The sequence below is a fragment of the Scyliorhinus canicula genome, chromosome 4 (genome assembly GCF_902713615.1).
Source record: "Scyliorhinus canicula chromosome 4, sScyCan1.1, whole genome shotgun sequence".
In the NCBI taxonomy this organism is placed as follows: Eukaryota; Metazoa; Chordata; class Chondrichthyes; order Carcharhiniformes; family Scyliorhinidae; genus Scyliorhinus; species Scyliorhinus canicula.
Genome location: NC_052149.1, coordinates 232381530 through 232408405, shown reverse-complemented (window position 1 = coordinate 232408405; position 26876 = coordinate 232381530). Strand labels below are relative to the sequence as shown.

The 26876-nt window shown below is 55.1% G+C and overlaps 1 protein-coding gene across 2 annotated transcripts in view; it reads right to left on the bottom strand.

The window, feature by feature from the left end:
• The window catches only part of gpx3 (glutathione peroxidase 3), a 54860-nt gene extending 33032 nt beyond the window's left edge, over positions 1–21828 (bottom strand). The window contains exons 1-2 of one of the 2 annotated variants that reach the window (XM_038796249.1): positions 21701–21828; positions 8652–8753 (exon numbers count right to left, since the gene is read on the bottom strand). The gene's annotated coding sequence lies outside the window, so the exon portion shown is untranslated. Of the gene's footprint in view, positions 1–8651; positions 8754–21664 lie in introns of both variants that reach the window. The other variant, XM_038796248.1, reaches the window with a different exon arrangement.
• Positions 21829–26876: the final 5048 nt, after the last annotated feature.

Sequence of the window (26876 nt, the reverse complement as noted above, 5' to 3'; positions counted from 1 at the left end):
CAGTTTGGGGGGGGCAAGTTGTCATCAGATGATTGCATCTCTCCTCGGGGCCAGAGCGCTGGGTCTGTGACAACTTTGTGAACCACCCTCAAATAACTCTGCCCCAATCCCTCTCCCCCCCCCCCCCCCCCGGGCAGTTAAGGGGGAGGGATGGTTGTGACTAGGGGGCACCCTCATGGCACTTACCCTGGCAGACCTGGTGAGGTCGTGTAGCTTCTTTCGGCACTGCTCTGCTGAGCGAGGGGTCTGCCCCACAGCACTGACGGCAGCAGCCACGTCACGCCAGGCCTGGCGTACCGTGCTGGCAGGTTGGCGATGCCCTCTCCGCGGGCGGATGATGCCCCTCCTCTGCTCCACGGCATTGAGCAGCGCCTCGACGTCTGCATCAATAAAGCGAGGTGCAGCTCGCCTAGGCTCCGACATCCTGCCCGACAGATCCTGTGGTCGCCCGCGCCTTTTTACGGCGTCGGGCGGCGTCACATGGGCGGGTTTGTGTCGTCGTCGCGTTCCGTCGTCATCACGCACGTAATTGACGCGGCCGCGCTGCTAGCCCATTTCCAGGAAGTGAATCGGTCGGGAAATGAAGCCTTCGCGACCGTCGTAAAACGGTCCCGATTTTTACGACCGTTTGCTGACTTTCCGCGGGTGCGGAGAATTTCGCCCACTATCCGGGGACCCCATGTAAATACTGACACACTCCCGCAGAACACCCCCTGTAAATACTGACACACTATCCGGGGACCCCATGTAAATACTGACACACTCCCCGGGGACCCCCATGTAAATACTGACACACTCCCCGGGGACCCCATGTAAATACTGACACACTCCCCGGGGACCCCCATGTAAATACTGACACACCCCCCGGGGACCCCCTGGAAATACTGACACACTCCCCGGGGACCCCCATGTAAATACTGACACACTCCCCGGGGACCCTCTGGAGATACTGACACACTCACCGGGGACCCCCTGTAAATATTGACACACTCCCTGGGTACCCCCTGTAAATACTGACACACTCCCCCGGGGACCCCCTGTAAATACTGACACACTCCCCGGGGACCCCTTGTAAATACTGACACACTCACCGGGGACCCCCATCTAAATACTGACACACTCCCGCAGAACACCCCCTGTAAATACTGACATACTCCCCCAGAACACAACCTGTAAATCCTGACACACTCCCCGGGGACCCCCTGGAAATACTGACACACTCCCCGGGGACCCCCTGGAAATACTGACACTCACCGGGGACCCCCATGGAAATACTGACACACTCCCGCAGAACACCCCCTGTAAATACTGACATACTCCCCAGAGCACCCCCTGTAAATACTGACACACTTCCCGGGGACCCCTTGTAAATACTGACACACTCACTGGGGACCCCCATGTAAATACTGACACACTCCCGCAGAAAACCCCCTGTAAATACTGACATACTCCCCCAGAACACTCCCAGTAAATCCTGACACACTCCCCGGGGACCCCCTTGTAAATACTGACACACACCCCGAGGAGCTGCATGTAAATACTGACACACTCCCGCAGAACACCCCCTGTAAATACTGACACACTCCCCGGGGACCCCCTGTAAATACTGACAAACTCACCGGGGACCCCCTGTAAATACCGACACACTCTCGGGGACCCCCTGTAAATACTGACACACTCCCCCGGGGACCCCCTGTAAATACTGACACACTCCCCGGGGACCCACCTGTAAATACTGACACAGGCCCCGGGGACCCCCTGTAAATACTGACACACTCCCCGGGAACCCCCTGTAAATACTGACACACTCCCCGGGGACCCGCTGTAAATACTGACACACTCCCCGGGGACCCCCTGTAAATACTGACACACACCCGCAGAACACCCCCTGTAAATAATGACACACTCCCCGGGGCCCCCCTGTAAATACTGACACACTCCCCGGGGACCCCCTGTAAATACTGACACACTCCCCGGGGACCCCCTGTAAATACTGACGCACTCCCCGGGGACCCCCTGTAAATACTGACGCACTTCCCGGGGACCCCCTGTAAATACTGACACACACCCGAGGACCCCCTGTAAACACTGACACACTCCCCGGGACCCCCTGTAAATACTGACACACTCCCCCTGGACCCCCTGTAAATACTGACACACTCCCGCAGAACACCCCCTGTAAATACTGACACACTCCCCCGGGGACCCCCTGTAAATACTGACACACTCCCCGGGGACCCCTTGTAAATACTGACACACTCACCGGGGACCCCCATGTAAATACTGACACACTCCCGCAGAACACCCCCTGTAAATACTGACATACTCCCCCAGAACACCACCTGTAAATCCTGACACACTCCCCGGGGACCCCCTGGAAATACTGACACACTCACCGGGACCCCCTGTAAATACTGACATACTCCCCAGAGCACCCCCTGTAAATACTGACACACTCCCCGGGGACCCCCTGTAAATCCTGACACACTCACCGGGGACCCCCTGTAAATATTGACACACTCCCTGGGTACCCCCTGTAAATACTGACACACTCCCCGGGGACCCCTTGTAAATACTGACACACTCACCGGGGACCCCCATGTAAATACTGACACACTCCCGCAGAAAACCCCCTGTAAATACTGACATACTCCCCCAGAACACTCCCAGTAAATCCTGACACACTCCCCGGGGACCCCCTGGAAATACTGACACACTCACCGGGGAACCCCATGTAAATACTGACACACTCCCGCAGAACACCCCCTGTAAATACTGACACACTCCCCCGGGGACCCCCAGTAAATACTGACACACTCCCCGGGGAGCCGCATGTAAATACTGACACACTCCCCGGGGACCCCCTGTAAATACTGACACACTCCCCGGGAACCCCCTGTAAATACTGACACACTCCCCGGGGACCCCCTGGAAATACTGACACACTCCCGCAGAACACCCCCTGTAAATACTGACACACTCCCCGGGGACCCCCTGTAAATACTGACACACTCCCCCGGGGACCCCCTGTAAATACTGACACACTCCCCGGGGACCCACCTGTAAATACTGACACAGGCCCCGGGGACCCCCTGTAAATACTGACACACTCCCCGGGAACCCCCTGTAAATACTGACACACTCCCCGGGGACCCGCTGTAAATACTGACACACTCCCCGGGGACCCCCTGTAAATACTGACACACACCCGCAGAACACCCCCTGTAAATAATGACACACTCCCCGGGGCCCCCCTGTAAATACTGACACACTCCCCGGGGACCCCCTGTAAATACTGACACACTCCCCGGGGACCCCCTGTAAATACTGACGCACTCCCCGGGGACCCCCTGTAAATACTGACGCACTTCCCGGGGACCCCCTGTAAATACTGACACACACCCGAGGACCCCCTGTAAACACTGACACACTCCCCGGGACCCCCTGTAAATACTGACACACTCCCCCTGGACCCCCTGTAAATACTGACACACTCCCGCAGAACACCCCCTGTAAATACTGACACACTCCCCCGGGGACCCCCTGTAAATACTGACACACTCCCCGGGGACCCCTTGTAAATACTGACACACTCACCGGGGACCCCCATGTAAATACTGACACACTCCCGCAGAACACCCCCTGTAAATACTGACATACTCCCCCAGAACACCACCTGTAAATCCTGACACACTCCCCGGGGACCCCCTGGAAATACTGACACACTCACCGGGACCCCCTGTAAATACTGACATACTCCCCAGAGCACCCCCTGTAAATACTGACACACTCCCCGGGGACCCCCTGTAAATCCTGACACACTCACCGGGGACCCCCTGTAAATATTGACACACTCCCTGGGTACCCCCTGTAAATACTGACACACTCCCCGGGGACCCCTTGTAAATACTGACACACTCACCGGGGACCCCCATGTAAATACTGACACACTCCCGCAGAAAACCCCCTGTAAATACTGACATACTCCCCCAGAACACTCCCAGTAAATCCTGACACACTCCCCGGGGACCCCCTGGAAATACTGACACACTCACCGGGGAACCCCATGTAAATACTGACACACTCCCGCAGAACACCCCCTGTAAATACTGACACACTCCCCCGGGGACCCCCAGTAAATACTGACACACTCCCCGGGGAGCCGCATGTAAATACTGACACACTCCCCGGGGACCCCCTGTAAATACTGACACACTCCCCGGGAACCCCCTGTAAATACTGACACACTCCCCGGGGACCCCCTGGAAATACTGACACACTCCCCGGGGACCCGCTGTAAATACTGACACACTCCCCGGGGACCCCCTGTAAATACTGACACACTCCCCCAGAACACCCCCTGTTAATACTGACACACTCCCCGGGGCCCCCCTGTAAATACTGACACACACCCGAGGACCCCCTGTAAACACTGACACACTCCCCGGGACCCCCTGTAAATTCTGACACACTCCCCCAGGACCTCCCTGTAACACTGACACATACCCAGAGGCATCCTGTAGATACTGACACCCACCCCGGGGACACCCTGTAAATACTGACACAGACCTGGGGACACCCTGTAAATACTGACACACACCCAGGGGTCCCTGTAAATACTGACACAGACCTGGGGACACCCTGTAAATACTGACACACACCCGGGGGTCCCTGTAAACACTGACACAGACCCGGGGGTCCCTGTAAATACTGACACACTCCCCGGGGACCCCCTGTAAATACTGACACACACCCAGGGGTCCCTGTAAATACTGTCACAGACCCGGGGGTCCCTGTAAATACTGACACAGACCCGGGGGAACCTGTAAATACTGACACAGACCTGGGGACACCCTGTAAATACTGACACCCACCCCGGGGGTCCCTGTAAATACTGACACAGACCTGGGGACACCCTGTAAATACTGACACACACCCGGGGGTCCCTGTAAATACTGACACAGACCCGGGGGTCCCTGTAAATACTGACACACACCTGGGGGACCCTGTAAATACTGACACAGACCTGGGGACACCCTGTAAATACTGACACACACCTGGGGGTCCCTGTAAATACTGACACAGACCCGGGGGTCCCTGTAAATACTGACACAGACCCGGGACCCCTGTAAATACTGACACAGACCCGGGGACCCACTGTAAATACTGACACACTCCCTGGGGACCCCCTGTAAATACTGACACACTCCCCGGGCACCCCCTGTAAATACTGACACACACCCGGGGGTCCCTGTAAATACTGACACACACCCGGGGGTCCCTGTAAATACTGACACACTCCCCGGGGACCCCTTGTAAATACTGACACACTCACCGGGGACCCCCATCTAAATACTGACACACTCCCGCAGAACACCCCCTGTAAATACTGACATACTCCCCCAGAACACCACCTGTAAATCCTGACACACTCCCCGGGGACCCCCTGGAAATACTGACACACTCCCCGGGGACCCCCTGGAAATACTGACACACTCACCGGGGACCCCCATGTAAATACTGACACACTCCCCGGGGACCCCCAGTAAATACTGACACACTCCCCCGGGGACCCCCTGTAAATACTGACACACTCCCCCGGGGACCCCCTGTAAATACTGACACACTCCCCGGGGACCCCCAGTAAATACTGACACACTCCCCCAGAACCCCCTGTAAATACTGACACACTCCCCGGGGACCCGCTGTAAATTCTGACACAGTCCCCGGGGACCCCCTGTAAATACTGACACACTCCCCCGGGGACCCCCTGTAAATACTGACGCACTCCCCGGGAACCCCCTGTAAATACTGACGCACTCCCCGGGGACCCCCTGTAAATACTGACACACTCCCCGGGAACCCCCTGTAAATACTGACACACTCCCCAGGGACCCCCTGTAAATACTGACACACTCCCCAGGGACCCGCTGTAAATACTGACGCACTCCCCGGGGACCCCCTGTAAATACTGACACACTCCCCCCGGGGACCCCCTGTAAATACTGACACACTCCCCGGGGACCCCCTGTAAATACTGACACACTCCCCGGGCACCCCCTGTAAATACTGACACACACCCGGGGGTCCCTGTAAATACTGACACACACCCGGGGGTCCCTGTAAATACTGACACACCCCCGCAGAACACCCCCTGTAAATACTGACACACTGCCCGGGGCCCCTCTGTAAATACTGACACACTCCCCGGGGACCCCCTGTAAATACTGACACACCCCCGCAGAACACCCCCTGTAAATACTGACACACTCCCCGGGGCCCCCCTGTAAATACTGACACACTCCCCGGGGACCCCCTGTAAATACTGACACACTCCCCGGGGACCCCCTATAAATACTGACGCACTCCCCGGGGACCCCCTGTAAATACTGACACACTTCCCGGGGACCCCCTGTAAATACTGACACACTCCCCGGGGACCCCCTGTAAACACTGACACACACCCGAGGACCCCCTGTAAACACTGACACACTCCCCGGGACCCCCTGCAAATTCTGACACACTCCCCCAGGACCTCCCTGTAACACTGACACATACCCAGAGGCATCCTGTAGATACTGACACCCACCCCGGGGACACCCTGTAAATACTGACACAGACCTGGGGACACCCTGTAAATACTGACACACACCCAGGGGTCCCTGTAAATACTGACACAGACCTGGGGACACCCTGTAAATACTGACACACACCTGGGGGTCCCTGTAAATACTGACACAGACCCGGGGGTCCCTGTAAATACTGACACACACCTGGGGGACCCTGTAAATACTGACACAGACCTGGGGACACCCTGTAAATACTGACACACACCTGGGGGTCCCTGTAAATACTGACACAGACCCGGGGGTCCCTGTAAATACTGACACAGACCCGGGACCCCTGTAAATACTGACACAGACCCGGGGACCCACTGTAAATACTGACACACTCCCTGGGGACCCCCTGTAAATACTGACACACTCCCCGGGCACCCCCTGTAAATACTGACACACACCCGGGGGTCCCTGTAAATACTGACACACACCCGGGGGTCCCTGTAAATACTGACACAGACTCGGGGGTCCCTGTAAATACTGACACACTCCCCGGGCACCCCCTGTAAATACTAACACACACCCGGGGGTCCCTGTAAATACTGACACACACCCGGGGGTCCCTGTAAATACTGACACAGACTCGGGGGTCCCTGTAAATACTGACACACTCCCCGGGCACCCCCTGTAAATACTGACACACACCCGGGGGTCCCTATAAATACTGACACAGACCCGGAGGTCCCTGTAATACTGACACACACCCAGGGGTCCCTGTAAATACTGACACAGACCCGGGGGACCCTGTAAATACTGACTCATTCCTCGTGTGTATACCAAATGTACACAATGCCGGTCAGCTTGCTTCAATATATTCACCCTCCCAGGCTGTCTACATTTACACCCCTGGACTTTCTGAAGAAATTTGCACACTCTTAGGTGTTGCCCTGTAACCATGTGCCCTGACACAGGAATTTTGTCAGGTTGCAATCATTTGCCTGATGACCAACAACTGAAGGTTTTCTTTTGCAGAAGCAAAATACCGCGGGTACTCGAAATCTGAAATCAAAACAAAACTGCTAGAAATACTCAGTACAGCAGGCAGCATCTGTGGAGATAAACAGCTAACATTTCAGGTCAAGATAACTTTTCATTCTGAAGGTCATTGTGACTTGAAAAGTTCATTGTGTTTCTCTCCACAAACGCTGTCTGACCTGTTGCCTAGTCCAAGCATTTTTTGTTTTTATTAACAAATATTTCCTGTTCCTCAAATGTCACTCTGCTCCTTCTTCCCTGCCTTTCACCTGCTGCTGCACCTCCACAAATAATTTAAACTTTTTGGAGTGAATCCCCCACAGCCATGACAGCATACACCTCCAAATCCCCCCCGCAAGCCACTCACCATCCCGACATGGAACTCGCCTTTCCTTCACTGTCGCTGGGTCAAAATCTCTCCCTAAAGACACTGTGGATGTAGCCACACCAGGGCCGGGATTCTCCCCTACCCGGCGGGGCGGGGGGGTCCCGGCGTACCGGAGTGGCGAGAACCACTCCGGTGTCGGGCCTCCCCAAAGGTGTGGAATTCACCGCACCTTTAGGGGCTAGGCCCGCGCCGGAGTGGTTGGCGCCCCGCCGACCGACACGAATGGCCTTTGACGCCCCGCCGACTGGCGCCACGGCTGGCCGAAAGGCCTTCGCCGGTCGGTGTGAGTCCGCGCATGCGCCGGAGCGTCAGCGGCCGCTGTCTTCACCCTGGCGCATCGCGGCCCACGCCTATCGCGGGCCGGAGAATCGCCGCGGGGGGCCAGCCGACCGGTGCTGGGGGCCCGCCGACTGGCGTGGCCGATTCCCGCCCCCGCCGATTCCTGGGTGGCGGAGAATTCCGGCCATGGCTCGGGCAGGATTTACGCCGGCCCCGGGCGATTCTCCAACCCCCAGGGGGGACGGAGAATTCCGCCCCAGATTCTAGAACTGCACTAGATTCTGCACTGATTCTAGAAGGCAGCTCCCGCCACTTTCTCAATTAGGGGAGGGAACCAAATGCTGGCCTTGCCAATGATACCTAAATTCAGAGAATAATTGAAAAATATCTACCTTTGCTGCAGCCTGGAGCTGATAGGCCTGAGCTGCCCAGGGAACTGTGGTGAGCTGGCTTGGCTCTGTCACTGTGGATCTTGACGTGTTCTTAGAGGAGACCTAAAGAGACAGAAGAGGAACCTGGTTTAGAATGTCCCTTCAACCCGGAAATTGTTATTTTAATATTTTTTCACCAGTGTCACTGGCAAGGGCAGAATTTGGTCTAGAACCGCTGCAGTCCGTGAGGTGCAGGTACACCCACAGTGCTGTTAAGGAGGGTGTTTCAGGATTTTGACCTAGCGACAGTGAAGGAACGGCGATATATTTCCAAGTCAGGGAGTGGTGAGTGGTTTGGAGGGGAACCTCCCAGTGGAGGGGTTCCCAGGTATCTGCTGCCCTCGTCCTTCTTCGGTGATGGATCAGGGGCCGATTCAACAGAGTGGGTTCAATTCCCATACCGGCTGAGGTTAACCATGAACCTTCTCAACCTGACCCCTCACCTGAGGTGTAGTGACCCTCAGGTTAAGTCACCATCAGTCAGCTCTCCCTCTCAAAGGGAAAAGCAGCCTATGGTCATCTGGGACGATGGTCACTTTACTTTAGGTGGTGGATGTCATGGGTTTATAAGGTGCAGGTGGGGCCTTGGTAGGCTGCTGCAGTGCATCCTGTAGACTGTACACATGGCTGCCACATGGAATATATTTTCTGTTGCATTGCTGGGGTGCAGTCTATGCCTGAGGGATAATGCAGTAAGTGGGTAAATGAGTGAATGAGCCAGCAATTCAACCTAAGGGAGTAACTGAGGGCGGGATATTCCGGCTGTGTCCGCCTGGCGACCGGAAAATCCCGCCCAAGGTCAATGGGCTTCGCCATTGTCCGCAGCTCGCCCGTGGCATTCTTGGAACGGATGGGGCGGAAGAATCCAGCCCTGAGTAAATGTTTGAGAGAACAAGCAGCATTGATTGACAACACTTCAGAAGCATTGTATTGGCTGTGAAGTGCTTTGGGGTGTCCCGAGATTGTGAAAGGTGCTGTAGAAATGCAAATCTTTTATTTGATTAATCTTATAGGAGGTTACAGATCTCCAGTAATGGCGGCGTTCGAAGATTTCAGTCAATGATTTCTTTGTCTGTTTGAACATTTCTGTTCTCATACTGAGCTTTCTTAATAATTGACAGAACAGATACAATGGAGGGTGCAGTATAGTGGTGAAGCTACTGGACTGACAATCCAGAGAATGGTGGTCTGAAGTTCACCGACTGCACTTCGGGAAGTTAAAATTCAGTTCAAGAAAAAAACCTGAAAACAAAAGGCTGCTTTTGAATTTTCATAAAAACCCAGCAGCTTCGCTCATGTCCCCCTTTCAAGGAAGGAAACCAGCCTTCAAGGTGTCTCAGAAAAAAGATTGTCCTTCTTTCTGGCTGGAAAAAAAGGAAGGCAACAGCAACAGCAGACTCCAGGCATCTGCAGCCACCAGCAGGAGCAAGAAGCAAGCGCAACCTGCAGTGGTGAAGTGCTCTCACAACGAACAAGGCCAATCCCTTATTAGCAGTAGCCTTCAGCTGTGCAGCCAAAGGTTGCTCACCGTCAGAGGGAGTTACAATGACCTTCAGCATATAATGGTTGACTCTTAACTACCCTCACCTGAAATGGCCAAGCAAGCCACTCAGTTCAAGAGCAATTAGGGATGGGCAACAAATGCTGGCCCAATCAGCGATGGCCACATCCCAAGAGCGAATAGAAAAAATAAATAACGGGGAACATGGCTCAGTCCTGGAAGTTTTAGGTGGCACAGACAGACAGGCAGCAGCTGTGGTTGACCCTGTAATGATTATACACAATTCGGGGGTGGCCTGTAGGACCCACAGGCGCTGAGCCCTAGACACCCCCAGTCCAGGGGCGACCTCTGATCGATGCTGCCCAACCCCCCCAACCAGGCTGCTCCTCCTCGGGCCCCGCCCCCACTCCCCCCCCCCCCCCCCTCCCCCCCGAGCACTGGGGAAGCAGTTCCAGTGCGCCTGGGCCACGTGCCCAAAAACTGAAATGGCTATTCACCCCCTCCAATCCCTCAGCAGCCATTACACTCATAGATTATCATAGAATTTACAGTGCAGAAGGAGGCCATTCGGCCCATCGAGTCTGCACCGGCTCTTGGAAAGAGCACCCTACCCAAGGTCAACACCTCCACCCTATCCCCATAACCCAGTAACCCCACCCAACACTAAGGGCAATTTTGGACACTAAGGGCAATTTATCATGGCCAATCCACCCAACCTGCACATCTTTGGACTGTGGGGGGAAACCGGAGCACCCGGAGGAAACCCACGCACACACGGGGAGGCTGTGCAGACTCCGCACAGACAGTGACCCAAGCCGGAATCGAACCTGGGATCCTGTGAAGCAATTGTGCTAACCACAATGCTACCGTGCTGCCACTCAGCTTCTATTTTTAGAAAGGAGTGGTAACTGGCGCACGTGTGACCTCTTGCTGGTGAGCCTGTTAGATAGGGCGTCCATTTAATTAATGAGATGGAGATTGCCCTTAATTGGTGATAATTGATTTCCTCGCCACGTCCAGCTGGTATCTGGAACCTGGCAACGGGAGCGAGCTGGTTAGATCACAAACTGATCGTGCCCGGCGCAGAGCCCGATTTCGGCCTCTCCCCCGATCTAACCGGCCTGCACGGTATGGAGTGGGCGCAATGCGGCCGTTAAATCGTGCCCAATGTTTCAAGTCCAATGTGACTCTTCTTCGGAGCTGAGGAGAGGTGGAAATGTGGTGGGCTTCATGCTGTTGAAGAGAAGGGAGTCTGTCCCACCCTAAGGTCAGGGAGAGAGTTCCAAATTTCTGACAATGCCCACTTCCCAAGAGCGAATTTTGAAGAGCACGTCAATGAAGTGACTGGACTAACATGAACTGGGTTTCCTTCTTTAATACAGGTATCCCCCTGCTCCATACCACACGTCATCGCTCTAGTAACAGCTGGCTGATTGGCATGAACATTGCTGGAGTCTTTGGATCACCAAGCAGGAAGCTTTTGAAGCAAAGGCCGGAATTCTGCGGCTATTGAAATCCTCTGTTCCTGCCGGCAGGCACCCCCGCCCGCGGGTTTCCCTCGCCGTGGGATGGCATCAATGGGAAATCCCACTGACAAGCGGGTGTAGAGAATCACGACGCCAGCGAACGGACAATAAATGCTGGCCCAGCAGAAGAATAAGAACATGACTGTGTGGAAGTAACAGAGGAAATGGAGGAGGCACGCCTGGTAGAAGAAGAACCACTACAAAATCCAGATTTGGTTCTATTTACAGATGGGTCCTCCTTTATTGAGAAAGGCTGAATGGGCAATCACAAGCCTGTACGAAGTTATGGCAAAAGGAAGTTTGTCCCCAGGAACATCAGCTCAACAGGCTGAATTGAGGGCACTGGCAGAAGCATGTCGTGTGGCAAAAGATCAAACAGCTAACATCTACACATACTCCAGAAACAGTGTTGGAGTAGCCCATGATTGTGGCCACTTGTGGAAAAAAGAGGATTCCTGACCGCAGCAGGGACACCTATCCAAAATGGGAAGTACGAGACCTCCTAGAATCCATAGCTTTGCCAAAAGAAGTATCCATCCTAAAGTGTAAGGCCCATACTCAAGAAAACACTATAGAAGCACAAGGAGACGCCCTTGCAGACCAAGCTGCCTCCCAGTGGGATTCTTTAGCAGAACCAAGACACATCTACAAATTGGGAGTGACCAATTTATTACAAGATCTATGTGAAATGCAGCATAATAATAATCAGTTATTGTCACAAGTAGGCTTCAGTGAAGTTACTGTGAAAAGCCCCTAGTCGCCACATTCCGGTACCTGTTCGGGGAGGCCGGTACGGGAATTGAACCCGCGCTGCTGGCCTTGTTCTGAATTACAAGCCAGCTGTTTATCCCACTGTGCTAAACCAGCCCCAGGACTCTACAAACATGACTCTACACAAGAAGAGAAATGGTCATGGTTAGGCTCAGGTATCCAGTTGTATGATGATATTTGGAGACTGTTAAACCAGTTGCACCACAGGCCATGTCTGGCCCAACAGATCCATTCATGGGGACATCTATCCCCTCAACTGAAGATGGCTCGATTCCAGACAAGTTGGTGTGGCAAAGGATTCAAAAAACATTCACAATTGGTATCAAACTGTTGCGTAACCTGTCAAAAGAACAACTTAGGACCTCTAACATCAATGTCTCAGCTAAAAGCTCCTGCCCCTGCAGGACCATTCCAAGACATGCAGGAAGGGTGATGTAATCGGCCTGTATGTCAAAGATACACTGACGTCCTTGTAATAATGGATAAATTCTCTAGCTGGGTAGAGGCTGCTCCAGCCAGGAAGGCTACTGCCACCCATACAGACAAAGTCCCAGATGGGGAGTACCAGCTAGCCTTGACTTAGACAATGGAACCCACTTTACAGTTGCTGTCTGCCGGGAGGTGTGCAGATTACTGAACATTGATTGGAATCTACACTGCCCTTATCATCCAGAACCATCGGGACAAGTGGAGCGCAAGAACCGGACTTTAAAAGAGCGATTGTCCAAATACAACCAAGAAAGCATGAATTGGATTCAAGCCTTGCTACTTGTATTGTGCAGTATCAGAGCAACCCCAAACAGAACCACAGCCTTCACCCCATTTGAGGTCATCACTGGTCGACCCATGTCCTTGCCAGGAACTATTGACTTAAGAAAGGCAGACTGTCTTCTGATGATTGATGCTTTACTTAGTTATTGTCAAAATTTAACAAATGCTGTCAGTTCTGCCTCTCAACAGGTTTCGACGGCTTGGGGAGACCCTCCTGAGGGGGTGGGGGTGGGGGGTGGGGCACGATTTGGTGCCAAGAGAAGCCGCCTATTTGAAGAAGATTCAGCAGGAGCCATTGGGGGCCAAGTGCTGGTTCTTCTTACAACCCAGTCGGCCGTGAAACTCCTAGGAAAGAAAACCGGGATTCACCCGTCACACGTGAAGCGCGCGTACCAAAATCAGAATCTGTAAAAATGTCTGCCATAATATTGATTTTCAGTTACACGCTTGGCCTAACAGACCTTCCCAAGGAGTTAAATGGCAATACGTTTCTTTATACGTCTAGGGTATATGCTGAAAATGTTAACATCTCCAAATGTTGGCAATTCCGACCCACTCAGGAGAAGGTATCCCTTTGTTAGCTATTCCTTTTAACACTTCAGAAGCAGCAGAATGGTATATTTTTCAGGGCACCACCCGCTCTTCACTGTGAAGGAGCAAACACATGTTGGAAAACAAGTAGCAAGTTAATTTAAAGAAAATAATCTAATTATGGAAATCTGCAGGTTATTCATTAAATTCATTTTTAGGATGGTATCAATACAACTATGACAGAAACCAAAATCCTCCCCATATCAACCTCCCAGCTACTATTAATCGGGAAGGATCAATATGTTTAGTAAGTTATCATCCTGACGGGATGAAGATGGGATATAGCAACTGTACTCATTATTTTAATGTAAGCAGAGCTTACAAATGTACTCCAGCACTGTTAGAGAGAGTTACTGGCTCTTCGTTATTAACAGGCCTACAGAATCTCACTGGTAATAATACATTTTCAGATCGATGGTAGAGGAAGTTGCCCATTTTACTTCTTATAATGGGACTTACAGATGATACAGTGCCCAGGACCGGACCTTCATCGGGTCCGAGGTCCAGAGGCTCCTTAAGGAAGGAGTCATCGAGGCCAGCAACAGTCCCTGGCGAGCCCAAGTGCTGGTAGTTCGGACTGGGGAGAAAAACCGGATGGTCATTGATTACAGTCAGACCATCAACAGGTTTACGCAGCTGGACGCGTATCCTCTCCCCCGTATTTCCGACCTGGTTAACAGGATCGCGAAATACAAAGTCTTTTCCACGGTGGACCTTAAGTCCGCCTACCACCAGCTCTCCATCCGCGCGAGTGACCGAAAGTACACCGCGTTTGAGGCAGATGGGCGCCTCTACCACTTCCTCAGGGTTCCATTCGGTGTCACAAGTGGGGGCTCGGTCTTCCAACGGGAGATGGACCGAATGGTCGACAAGCATGGGTTACGGGCTATCTTCCCGTACCTCGATAACGTCACCATCTGCGGCCACGACCAGCAAGACCATGACATCAACCTCCAAAAATTCCTCCGAACCATGAAACTCTTTAATTTAACCTACAATAAGGATAAGTGCGTGTTTAGCACCGACCGTCTAGCCATCCTCGGCTATGTAGTGCGTAACAGAGTGATAGGCCCCGACCCCGAACGCATGCGCCCCCTGATGGAACTCCCTCTCCCCAACTCCCTCAAAGCCCTCAAACGCTGCCTGGGCTTCTTCTCCTATTACGCCCAGTGGGTCCCCAATTACGCCGACAAAGCACGGCCCCTCATCCAGTCCACCTCCTTTCCCCTTTCGATGGAGGCCCGCCAGGCCTTTAGCCGCATCAAAGCGGATATCGCAAAGGCCACGATGCATGCTATCGATGAGTCCCTCCCATTCCAGGTCGAGAGCGACGCGTCTGACGTAGCTCTGGCGGCCACCCTGAACCAAGCGGGCAGACCCGTGGCCTTCTTCTCACGAACCCTCCACGCTTCCGAAATCCGCCACTCCTCGGAGGAAAAGGAGGCACAGGCCATAGTCGAAGGTGTGCGATATTGGAGGCACTATCTGGCCGACAGGAGGTTTACCCTCCTCACAGACCAACGGTCAGTAGCTTTCATGTTCGATAATGCACAGAGGGGCAAGATCAAGAACGACAAGATCTTGCGGTGGCGGATCGAGTTGTCCACATACAACTACGATATCTTGTATCGTCCTGGGAAGCTCAACGAGCCTTCCGATGCCCTATCCCGCGGTACCTGCGCCAGCGCGCAGATTGACCGCCTCCGCTCCCTCCACACGGACCTCTGCCATCCAGGGGTCACCCGTTTCTACCATTTTATTAAGACCCGCAACCTGCCCTACTCTGTTGAGGAAGTCAGGACCGTCACCAGGGACTGCCACGTCTGCGCCGAGTGCAAACCGCACTTCTACCGCCCCGAACGAGCGCATCTGATCAAGGCATCTCACTCCTTTGAACGTCTTAGTATAGACTTCAAGGGTCCCCTCCCCTCCAACAACCGTAACACTTATTTCTTGAGTGTTATCGACGAGTACTACCACTTCCCTTTCGCCATTCCCTGTCCCGACATGACCACAACAACCGTCATAAAGGCCCTCCTATCCATCTTCTCCCTGTTCCGTTACCCCGCGTACATCCACAGCGACTGGGGGATTCCTGCTCAGCAGGGGCATAGCCTCTAGCAGGACGACCAGTTATAACCCTCGGGGTAACGGTCAGGTCGAGCGGGAGAATGGCACCATTTGGAAGACCATCCTGCAGGCCCTACGGTCCAGAGATCTCCCTATCCCCCGTTGGCAAGAGGTCATCCCCGACGCCCTTCATTCAATCCGGTCTCTCCTCTGTACCACCATTAATCAAACATCTCATGATCGTCTTCTTGTTTTCCCCAGGAAGTCGTCCTCAGGATCCCCTCTCCTGACCTGGCTGGCCACCCCGGGCCCATCCTGCTCCGGAAGCATGTGCGGGTGCACAAGTCCGACCCGTTGGTTGAGCGAGTCCAGTTACTCCACGCCAACCCGCAGTATGCGGACGTAGAGTATCCCGACGGTCGGCAGGATACGGTCTCGCTTCAGGACATGGCACCCGCCGGCGTGCGGCCTTCTCCTCTTCCATCAACACACCCCTCCCAACCCCAATTCCCCCCAGCGCCCTCCGCGCCCCCACGACCCAGCGCATATACCCCCCTTCCCCGATTACTGCATCTCCACCACCGGCCCGGGGTACGGAGACGGTCACGAATTTCTTGACCCGCCTGAGAAGGCTGGCGGAAAAATGTGAGTTCGGCCCGACGCTAAATGAAATGCTTCGGGACCGGTTAGTGTGTGGTATAAATGACCTCACAATACAGAAACTCCTGTTGGTGGAAACGGAGCTAGACTGCAGGCAGGCGTTACAGCTCACACTGTCCCTAGAAAAGACAGCAAGTGGGGCGCAGGAACTACAGGGCATGCCAATGGAGGTAGATACCTGTGAGAGGGACTACCACAATGGGTCCTGCTACCAGATAGCCGCTCTCAGGAAAAACCTGAGGAATAGAGGGAAAAAAGTAAACCCCAGAGCTGCCCCCAAGTCTGCCAGGACTAACTGGAGACAGCGGGAAGTACCGGCTGAGACTTCCCCAACAGAGAAGGACCGTTTCTGGCACCAGACAGAGTGGGGTAACAACGACAGAAACCCTAGAAGGAGGTGGCAAAAGAGGAATAGCAGGTGGGGACGCAGGGAAGTACACAACCTAGACGCCCCATCCTCCTCCGAAGGGTAACAATTATATAATATTGCAACAAAGAAAGCAGAGCCCATTAAGATTACCCCACGGGTGAACGGGCGGCCGACAATAATGGAAATAGACACGGGTGCGGCCGTATCAGTAATGGGAGTGGCAGCATTTAGAAAAATCAAAGATGGACTCCAGCCACTAACCCTAACAAAAACATTGACGAAACTTAAAACCTACACGAGGGAACCCTGGAAGTTCTAGGCACGACTCATGTACCCGTGGAATATGAGAAACAATTGCTCAGATTACCGTTGACGATAGTAGAGGGCTCCGGACCGAGCTTAATTGGACGAAACTGGCTGAAAGACCTAAAATTAGATTGGATGAAGATTTTCCAGAGTGGAAGCAGGCAGTTGAGTGGAGTACTCCAAAAATACCCGGAGGTCTTCCAGGAAGGTTTGGGGGAAATCATAGGTACCAAAGCAACTTTGCACGTGGACCCAGAAGCCCTTGCAAAATTTTGTAAGGCCAGACCTTTTGCATTAAGGAAGAAAGTAGATGACGAAATAGAAAGGTTACGGCGCGACGGCATTATCAGACCAGTACAGTTCTCAGAATGGGCAGCGCCGGTGGTACCAATTTTGAAGCCAGATGGCTCGATATGTCTCTGTGGAGATTTCAAACAGACAGTAAACAAATACGCACTGCTGGACAAATACCCAATGCCGAAAATAGATGACCTAAATGCCAAATTGGCAGGTGGGCTTTTGTTCACGAAACTGGACATGAGCCACGCCTACCTGCAGTTAAAACTGGACAAGGGTTCCCAGACGTTCGCTACGATCAACACCCTGAAGGGCCTTTTTTGTTATACTAGGCTACCTTTCGGAGTGTCATCAGCCTGCGCTACATTCCAGTGTACGATGCAAAATATTCTGCAGGGACTACCGCAGGTGGCGATTTATTTGGACGATGTCTTAATCACGGGTAGGACAAACAGGGAACACTTAAGGAACCTGGAGGAAGTGCTCAGGCGTTTCGCAAAGGCAGGCATACGGCTTAAAAGGGAAAAATGTGTTTTTCTGGCCCCACAAGTGACGTACCTAGGATATAAAGTAGACAAGTCGGACTTCCATCCATTAGAAGACAGAGTAAGGGCAATAAAAGAAGCCCCAGCTCCCACCACGGCCCAGGAGTTACGATCATTTCTATTATGGAAAATTTATTGAAAATAGGGCATTCATCCTGGAACCCCTCCACCAGCTACTAAAAAAGGGGCAAGAATGGAAATGGTCCGCCCACCAAAACCGAGCAATTAGGGACATTAAGGAACAGCTGTCATCCGAAAATGTCCTAGAGCATTATGACCCAAGGAAGGAGTTGGTGGTCACTTGTGAAGCATCCCCCTACGGACAGGAGCCGTCTTAGCCCATAGAGGAAGGAATGGGGAAGAACGGCCAATAGCCTTTGCTTCGAGGACCTTGGCGATGGCTGAAAGGAAGTACGCCCAAATTGAGAAGGAAGGACTGGCGGTGATATTCGCAGTAAAAGAATTTCACCAGTATCTGTACGGGTATCTGTGACGGACCATAAGCCGTTATTAGGGTTATTAAAAGAAGACAAGTCAATACCCCCGATTGCATCAGCTAGAATCCAACGCTGGGCGTTGCTACTGGCGGCGTATAGATACGTTCTGGAGCAGAGACCGGGAACGCGAGTAGCAAATGCAGATGCTTTGAGCAGACTTCCCCTCCCGGACACTCCGCCGCAAATACCAAAAGTAGAGGAGACAGTAATGACTCTAAATTTTTTGGACACCCTACCAGTAGACGCAGAACATATTCGGTTGTGGATGCAAAAAGACCCAGTATTAGCCAACATGAAGCATTTACTGCTAACAGGGGAACTGGAAAGACCAGTGGAGCCCCAGATGCACCAATACTGGAGCAGAAGGGACCAAATAACCGTAGAAGACGGTATCCTATTATGGGGAGCCCGGGTAATAGTCCCAGCTCAGGGCCGTCAGGCAATCTTAACCGAGTTACATCACGGACACCCAGGGGTATCTAAAATGAAGATGCTAGTTCGAAGCTACGTTTGGTGGCCAGGTGTGGACACAGACATAGCAGCCTTGGTACGTCGGTGCCAGGAGTGCCAACAGGGGCAAAGAATGCCACCAGCGGCGCAATTGCACCCGTGGGAATGGCCAGGCAGACCGTGGACCTGCCTGTCCTTTCATGGGCTCAATGTTTTTGGTGATAGTGGACGCCCACGGCAAATGGTTGGACGTCCACCGGGTAAACGCGGCAAGCACAGCATCGACAATTGAAAAGCTCAGGGCCTCGTTTGCAACACATGGACTTCCGGAGGTATTGGTGTCGGGCAACGGAACGGCATTCGCAAGTGGGGAATTTGGAAAATTCCTGAAGGAAAACGGAGTCCGTCACATCAAAACGGCCCCTTACCATCCAGCGACCAACGGCTGGCAGAGAGAGCGGTCCAGACACTTAAAGCGGGACTCAAGAAGCAGCCGGCAGCATCAATAGACACAAAGCTCTCCCGCTGGCTGTTTGATTACAGGACCACACTGCATTCCACAACGGGCATACCACCAGCTGAACTCTTAATGGGAAGGCGGCTGCGAACGAGGCTGAGTCTCCTTTTCCCAAATTTAACAGGGAGAGTGGAGAAACAACAGGAGGCCCAACGCAGTCCCAGCATGGCACTCCTGGCATGATAATAGTCGGCAGCAGAGACATTTCCAGGTGGGGGCACCGGTGTGGGTCAAGAATTGTGGGAATGGACCAACGTGGGTCAACGGCACGGTAGAGTCCCAAACAGGGCCCATATCCTATGAGGTTTCGATAGGAGGTAAGGTGCTGAAGAAACACCTAGACCAAATAAGGGCAGCGGAACCACACCTGGAGGCAGGCGAAGCAGGACCGCGTGGATAGGGAGGAGTGTGGGCATGGGATCGGCACCCGAGGGAGCCAGGTCCCTGAGCGAGACTGTATCCTGGCGGCCGTCGGGGAACTCCACGTAGGCATACTGGGGGTTTGCATGGAGCAGGCGTACCCTGTCCACCAGAGGGTCCGCCTTGTGGAGTCTGACATGCCTACGCAGTAGGACGGGCCCTGGAGCTGCGAGCCACGTCGGGGTGTGTTGTTAGTAGCGGTGCACAGCAGTGACCGAATGGAATGGAGCGCGTCAGGGAGGACATGCTGCCAGCGAGCGGCTGGAAGGTTCCTGGACCGTAGGGCCAGCTGGAGCTCAGTCTGGAGTAAAGGAGTTGTACCTCTGAGCCTCCGATGGTGCAGGGTCCGCTGAGGTGATGTAGGCTTCGAAGACAGCCAGCCAGTGGTGAAAGTCTTTCCTGGCGTTCAGCGATTGCGGATCCAGCTGTAGGCTTTCAGGCTTGATTCTGATGTCCATGATTTGGGAAATCTCACGGTAATAAATTGTTGCGCTAACAATTGCACACAGAAACACGAAACGGTACAAAAGAGGCTTTATTACCGTGGGATGTTATTACCTCAAGTGGAGCTGTGAAATGGCAGCTCAGGAGACCTCATGGATATTTATACGGCTCCTGTGGGCGGAGCTAGCCGGCAGGGGCTTACCGACAAACTATGCAGGGGCTTACCGACAAACCTGTAATAGCCGGTACTATTGTACATCCCCTAATAGAGGTACACACATATATATATATATAGTGGTATTACCACAGTGCACAGGAAGCCAAATGCAGGAAATGAAGCAGCCATTTTGTGCACTGCAATCTCTCACAAACAGGAATGTGATAACAACCAGGTAATTTGTTTTTGTGTTGTTGGTTGAGGGATAAATATTGGCCTGGACACCGAGGCGAACTCTCCTGCTTTGAAATAGCGGCCATGGAACCTTTTCACAAAATCGTAGAATCCCTACATTACAGAAGGCGGCCATTCGGTCCATGGAGTCTGCACTGACCATCTGAAAGAGCACCCCAGCTAGGCCCACTCCCCCGCTCTACCCCCCCCGTAATCCCACCTACCCTGCACATCTTTGGACTGTGGGAGGAAACCAGGGCACCCGGAGAAGAGATTTTAGTTGAGACGGGCAGCATGGTCGGCACAGGCTTGGCGGGCCGAAGGGCCTGTCCCTGTGCTGTACTTTTCTTTGTTCTTTGTTCTTTGAAACCCACGCAGACCACGGGGAAAATGTGCAGGGTCCGCACAGACAGTGACCCGAGTACCTGGTGCTGTGGGGCAGCAGTGCTAACCACTGTACCACCGTGCCGCCCCTTTTTACATCCACCTGATGGAGCAGACGGGGCATTGGTTCAACATCACGTCTAAAAGACGGCATCTCTGACAGTGCAGCACTCCTTCAGCACGGTGCGAGATTTTAGTCCGAGTCTCCGGAGTGGGATTTGAACCCACAACTGTGGCCACGGCTGACATTTACCAACATGTCAGGCAGGAGGTTAGAGGAAACGAGGATTTGGGCACAGCAAAGGTGGAAAATGAGGAGAAGCAATGTGGAGGGCAATCACCAGCCTGAGCTGGAAGGGCTGAATGGACTCTTTCCATTTTGTAATTGTAAATCCAGACAGTAATTCCCACACCTGAGAACAATAAACAACCATTTATCATCATAATTTCCAATATAATTTACATTTGGAGGCCAATCCCCTTGTCTTTATCTGGTTACCGGGGTAACGTTCTGCTGCCCTGTGGTGTCCTGCTCCTCCTGTATCCCACAATCCCTCATGAGGTGGTCTGGGAGGGGGAGGCCATTATCTTCGTGCTGCCTCTCTGATCTTTGGCGTAGGAGGAATGCCAGGTCCTCCAGCTGGAGGAGCTCTTCTTGCTCCCTCCCTATCTTCTCCTTACCATCCCCCAACCCACAGACCCTCCCCCTCTCACGGCCCACCCCCTCTCTCAGCCCCACCCCCCTCACAGCCCCTCCCCTCCCCCTCACAGCCCCTCCCCCTCTCACAGCCCCTCCCCCTCTCACAGCCCCTCCCCCTCTCACAGCCCCTCCCTCTCTCATGGCCCCACCCCCTCTCTCAGCCCCACCCCCTCTCTCAGCCCCACCCCCTCTCACAGCCCCTCCCCTCACCCTCACAGCCCCTCCCCCTCACAGCCCCTCCCCCTCTCACAGCCCCTACCCCTTTCACAGCACCTCCCCCTTTCACAGCCCCTCCCCTCCCCCTCACAGCCCCTCCCCCTCTCACAGCCCCTACCCCTTTCACAGCCCCTCCCCCTTTCACAGCCCCTCCCCCTTTCACAGCCCCCCTCGCAGCCTCTCCCCTTCCCCTTTCACAGCCCCACCCCCTCTCACTGCCCCTCCCCCTCTCACAGCGCCACCCCCTCTCTCAGCCCCACCCCCTCTCACAGGCCCTCCCCTCCCCCTCACACAGCCCCTCCCCCCTCACAGCCCCTCCCCCTCACAGCCCCTCCCCCTCCCCCTCACAGCCCCTCCCCCTCTCACGGCCCCACCCCCCTCTCAGCCCCACCCCCTCTCACAGCCCCTCCCCCTCACAGCCCCTCCTCCTCTCACAGCCCCTCCCCCTCACAGCCACTACGCCTTTCACAGCCCCTCCCCCTCCATCCGCCTCTCACAGCCCCTCCCCCTTTCACATCCCCTCCCCCTTTCACAGCCCTCACACAGCCCCTCCCATTCCCCTTTCACAGCCCCTCCCCCTCTCACAGCCCCACCCCCTCTCACAGCCCCTCCCCTCTCACAGCCCCTCCCCCTCTCAGCCCCACCCCCTCTCACAGCCCCTCCCCTCCCCCTCACACAGCCCTTCCCCCTCTCACAGCCCCTCCCCCTCACAGCCCCACCCCCTCCCCCTCACAGCCCCACACCCTCCCCCTCACAGCCCCTCCCCCTCTCACGGCCCCACCCCCTCTCTCAGCCCCACCCCCTCTCACAGCCCCTCCCCCTCATAGCCCCTCCCCCTCTCACAGCCCCTCCCCCTCACAGCCACTACGCCTTTCACAGCCCCTCCCCCTCCATCCGCCTCTCACAGCCCCTATCCCTTTCACAGCCCCTCCCCCTTTCACAGCCCCTCACACAGCCCCTCCCATTCCCCTTTCACAGCCCCTCCCCCTCACAGCCCCTCCCCTTTGCAGCCCCTACCCCTTTCACGGCCTCTACCCCTTTCACAGCCCCTCCCCCTTTCACAGCCTCCTCACACAGCCCCTCCCATTCCCCCTTTCACAGCCCCTCCCCCTCTCACAGCCCCTACCCCTTTAACAGCCCTATCTCTTTCACAGCCCCTCCCCCTTTCACAGCCCCTCCCCCTCACAGCCCTTTCCCCTTTCACAGCCCCTCCCCTCCACTTTCACAGCCCTTCCCCTCTCACTGCCCCGCCCCCTCTCAGCCCCTCCCCCTCACACTGCCCCTCCCCCTCTCACTGCCCCTCCCCCTCTCACTGCACCTCCCCCTCTCAGCCCCTCCCCCTCTCACAGACCCTCCCCCTCTCAGCCCCACCCCTCTTACAGCCCCTCCCCCTCTCAGCCTCTCCCCCTCTCAGCCCCTCCCCCTCTCACAGCCCCTCCCCAACTCAGCCCCTCCCCCCACACAGCCCACCCCCTCTCTGCCCCTCCCCCTCTCAGACCCTCCCCCTCTCACAGCCCCTCCCCCTCTCACAGACCCTCCCCCTCTCAGGCCCACCCCTCTCACAGCCCCTCCCCCTCCTAGTCCCTCCCTGTCTCACAGCCCCTCCCAACTCAGCCCCTCCCCCTCACAGCCCCTCCCCCTCACACATCCCACCCCCTTTCACAGCCCCTCCCCCTCTCAAAGCCCCTACCCCTTTAACAGCCCTATCCCTTTCACAGCCCCTCCCCCTTTCACAGCCCCTCCCCCTCACAGCCCTTTCCCCTTTCACAGCCCCTCCCCTCCACTTTTACAGCCCTTCCCCTCTCACTGCCCCTCCCCCTCTCAGCCCCTCCCCCTCAAACTGCCCCTCCCCCTCACACTGCCCCTCCCCCTCTCACTGCCCCTCCCCCTCTCAGCCCCTCCCCCTCTCACAGACCCTCCCCCTCTCAGGCCCACCCCTCTCACAGCCCCTCCCCCTCCTAGTCCCTCCCTGTCTCACAGCCCCTCCCCACTCATCCCCTCCCCCTCACAGCCCCTCCCCCTCCCACAGCCCCCCTCTCACAGCCCCTCCCCATCCAGAGCCCCTCCCCCTCATACAGCCCCTCCCCCTCTCACAGCCTTTCCCCCTCTCAGCCCCTCCCCCTCTCACAGCCCCTCCCCCTCTCAGTCCCTCCCCTAATGCAGCCCCTCCCCCTCAGACAGCCCCTCCCCCTCTCACTGCCCTTCCCCTCTCACTGCCTCTGAACGAAACTGAGGCTTTAATAAGCTAAACAGAAAGCCTCCTGGCCTCTGATCCCGAACTGGGGCAGGGCAATGCCCTTGCTAAACAGGAACTGACGCAACTCGTCGCTCATGAAGGAGGAACCCTGATCGCTATGGATGTAGGTGGGGAAACCGAACAAGGTGAAGAGACGGTGGCAGAGGTCATGTCAGGGCATGGGATGGCAAAGGGGAATCGTGAGTACTTGTCAACAACGTTGAGGAAGTACACGTTATGGTCAGTGGGGGGGGAGGGGCCCTTTGAAGTCGATGCTGAGGCGCTCAAAGAGGCGGGAGATCTTTACCAGGTGTGCTCTGTTGGGCCAATAGAAGTGCGGTTTGCACTTCGCGCAGACCTGGCAGTCCCTGGTCATGGTCCTGACCTTGGTGGAGTAAGGCAGGTTACGAGCCTTGATATAATGAAAAAAACGGATGACCCCCGGGTGATAGAGGTCATTGTGGAGGGCCCGAAGTGGGATGTACATGCACATGTACCGCGGGATAGGGCATCTGGGGGCTCATTGAGCTTCCCAGGTCGGTACAAGATATCGTAGCTGTAGATGGAGAGTTTGATCCTCCACCTCAGAATCTTTTCATTCTTGATTTTGCCCCGCTGTGTATTATTAAACATGAAGGCAACTGACCGTTGGTCAGTGAGGAGAGTGAATCGCCTGCCGGCCAGGTAATGCTGCCAATGTCGTACAGCTTCCACAATGGCTTGGGCTTCCTTTTCGACGGAGGAGTGCCGAATTTCGGAGGCATGAAGGGTATGGGAGAAGAAAGCCACGGGCCTTCGTGCCTGGTTGAGCGGCCAGGGCAAAGTCCAACGCATCGCTCTCCACCTGGAACGGAATGGACTCGTCCACAGCGTGCATCGCGGCTTTGGCAATATCTGCCTTGATGCGGTTGAAGGCCAGGCGGGCATCAGCCGTCAGGGAAAGAATGGTGGATTTAATGAGTGGACGGGCCTTGTCCGCATAATTGGGGACCCACTGGGCATAATAAGAGAAGAGCCCCAGGCATCTCTTCGGGGCCTTGGGGCTTTGGGGGAGGCGGAGTTCCAGGAGGGGACGCATGCGGTCGGGGTCGGGCCCTCGGACTCCGTTTTCCACAACATAGCCAAGGATGGCTAGGCAGGTTGTGCAGAGAACGCGTTTCTCCTTATTGTATGTCAGGTTAAGGAGCTTAGTGGTGTGGAGGAAATGCAGGAGGTTTGCGTCATGGTCCTGCTGGTCATGGCCGCAGATGGTGACATTATCTAGGTACGAGAACGTGGCCTGCAGCCCGTACTGGTCAACCATTCAGTCCATTTCTCGCTGGAAGACCGAGACCCCATTGGTGACGCCGAAGGGGACCCTGAGGAAGTGGTAGAGGCGGCCACCTGCCACGAAGGCTGTGTATTGGCGATCCTCCGGGCGGATAGGGAGCTGGTGGTATGCGGACTTCAAGTCAACTGTGGAGAAGACTCGACATTGCGCAATCTGAGTGACCATGTCAGATATGCGGGGAAGGGGGTACGCACCGAGCTGCATGTACCGGTTGAACTGATGACCATCCGGTGCTTCTCCCCAGTCTTGACGACCACCACTTGGGCTCACCAGGGACTGATACTAGTCTCAATGATCCCCTCCCATAGGAGTCACTGGACCTCCGACCTGATAAAGGCCCTCTCCCGGGCACTGTATCGTCTGCTCCTAGTAGCGACGGGCTTACAGTCCGGGGTGAGGTTAGCGAAGAGCGAGGATTGGGCGACCTTAAGGGTCACGAGGCTACAGATGGTGAGGGGGGCAGGGGTCCACCAAACTTTAAGGTAAGGCTTTGGAGGTGGCACTGGAAGTCGAGCCCCAATAATAGGGCAGCGCAGGGGTGGGGGAGGACGCAGAGCTTAAAGTAAGTGTATCTACACCCGGTACCGAAAGGGTCGTGACACAGTACCCCCGGATTTCTACGCAATGTGATCCGGAAGCCAGGGAGATTTTCTGGGTCGTGGGTAAAACTGGAAGAGAGCAGCGCATTCCCGTATCTGGGTGGATAAAGCTGTCTGTGCTCCCGGAGTCGGAGAGGCAGGCCGTCTCGTGCCCGTTGATCCGGACAGTCGTCGTGGATTTTGTGAGATGATGAGGTCGAAACTGGTAAAGCGTGATGAAGGCGAGCTTCGGAAGGTGGGTGGGCCAGTTGGAGGTAGCGGTGGCCAGCGTACGACCGGGTGAGCAGGGGTCACGGGAGGCGGCGGAGTGGTTCCAAAATGGCGGCCCCCATGGGTCGCGTGTGGCGGGTGGCATCGAAGGTGGCGTCAAAGATGGCAGCCCCCACGGGTCGCAGATGGCGGGTGGCGCGGCTGATGGGGGCGGTTCTGACAGACAACAGGCAGCGCTGCTGGGCCTAGAAACTTTAGGGACAGGTCGGGCCTGGCAGACTTTGACGAAGTGGCCCTTCCTCCCACACCCGTTGCAAATTGTGCTCCGTGCTGAGCAGCGTTGTCTGGGGTGCTGACCCTCGCCGCAAAAGTAGCATTTCGGGC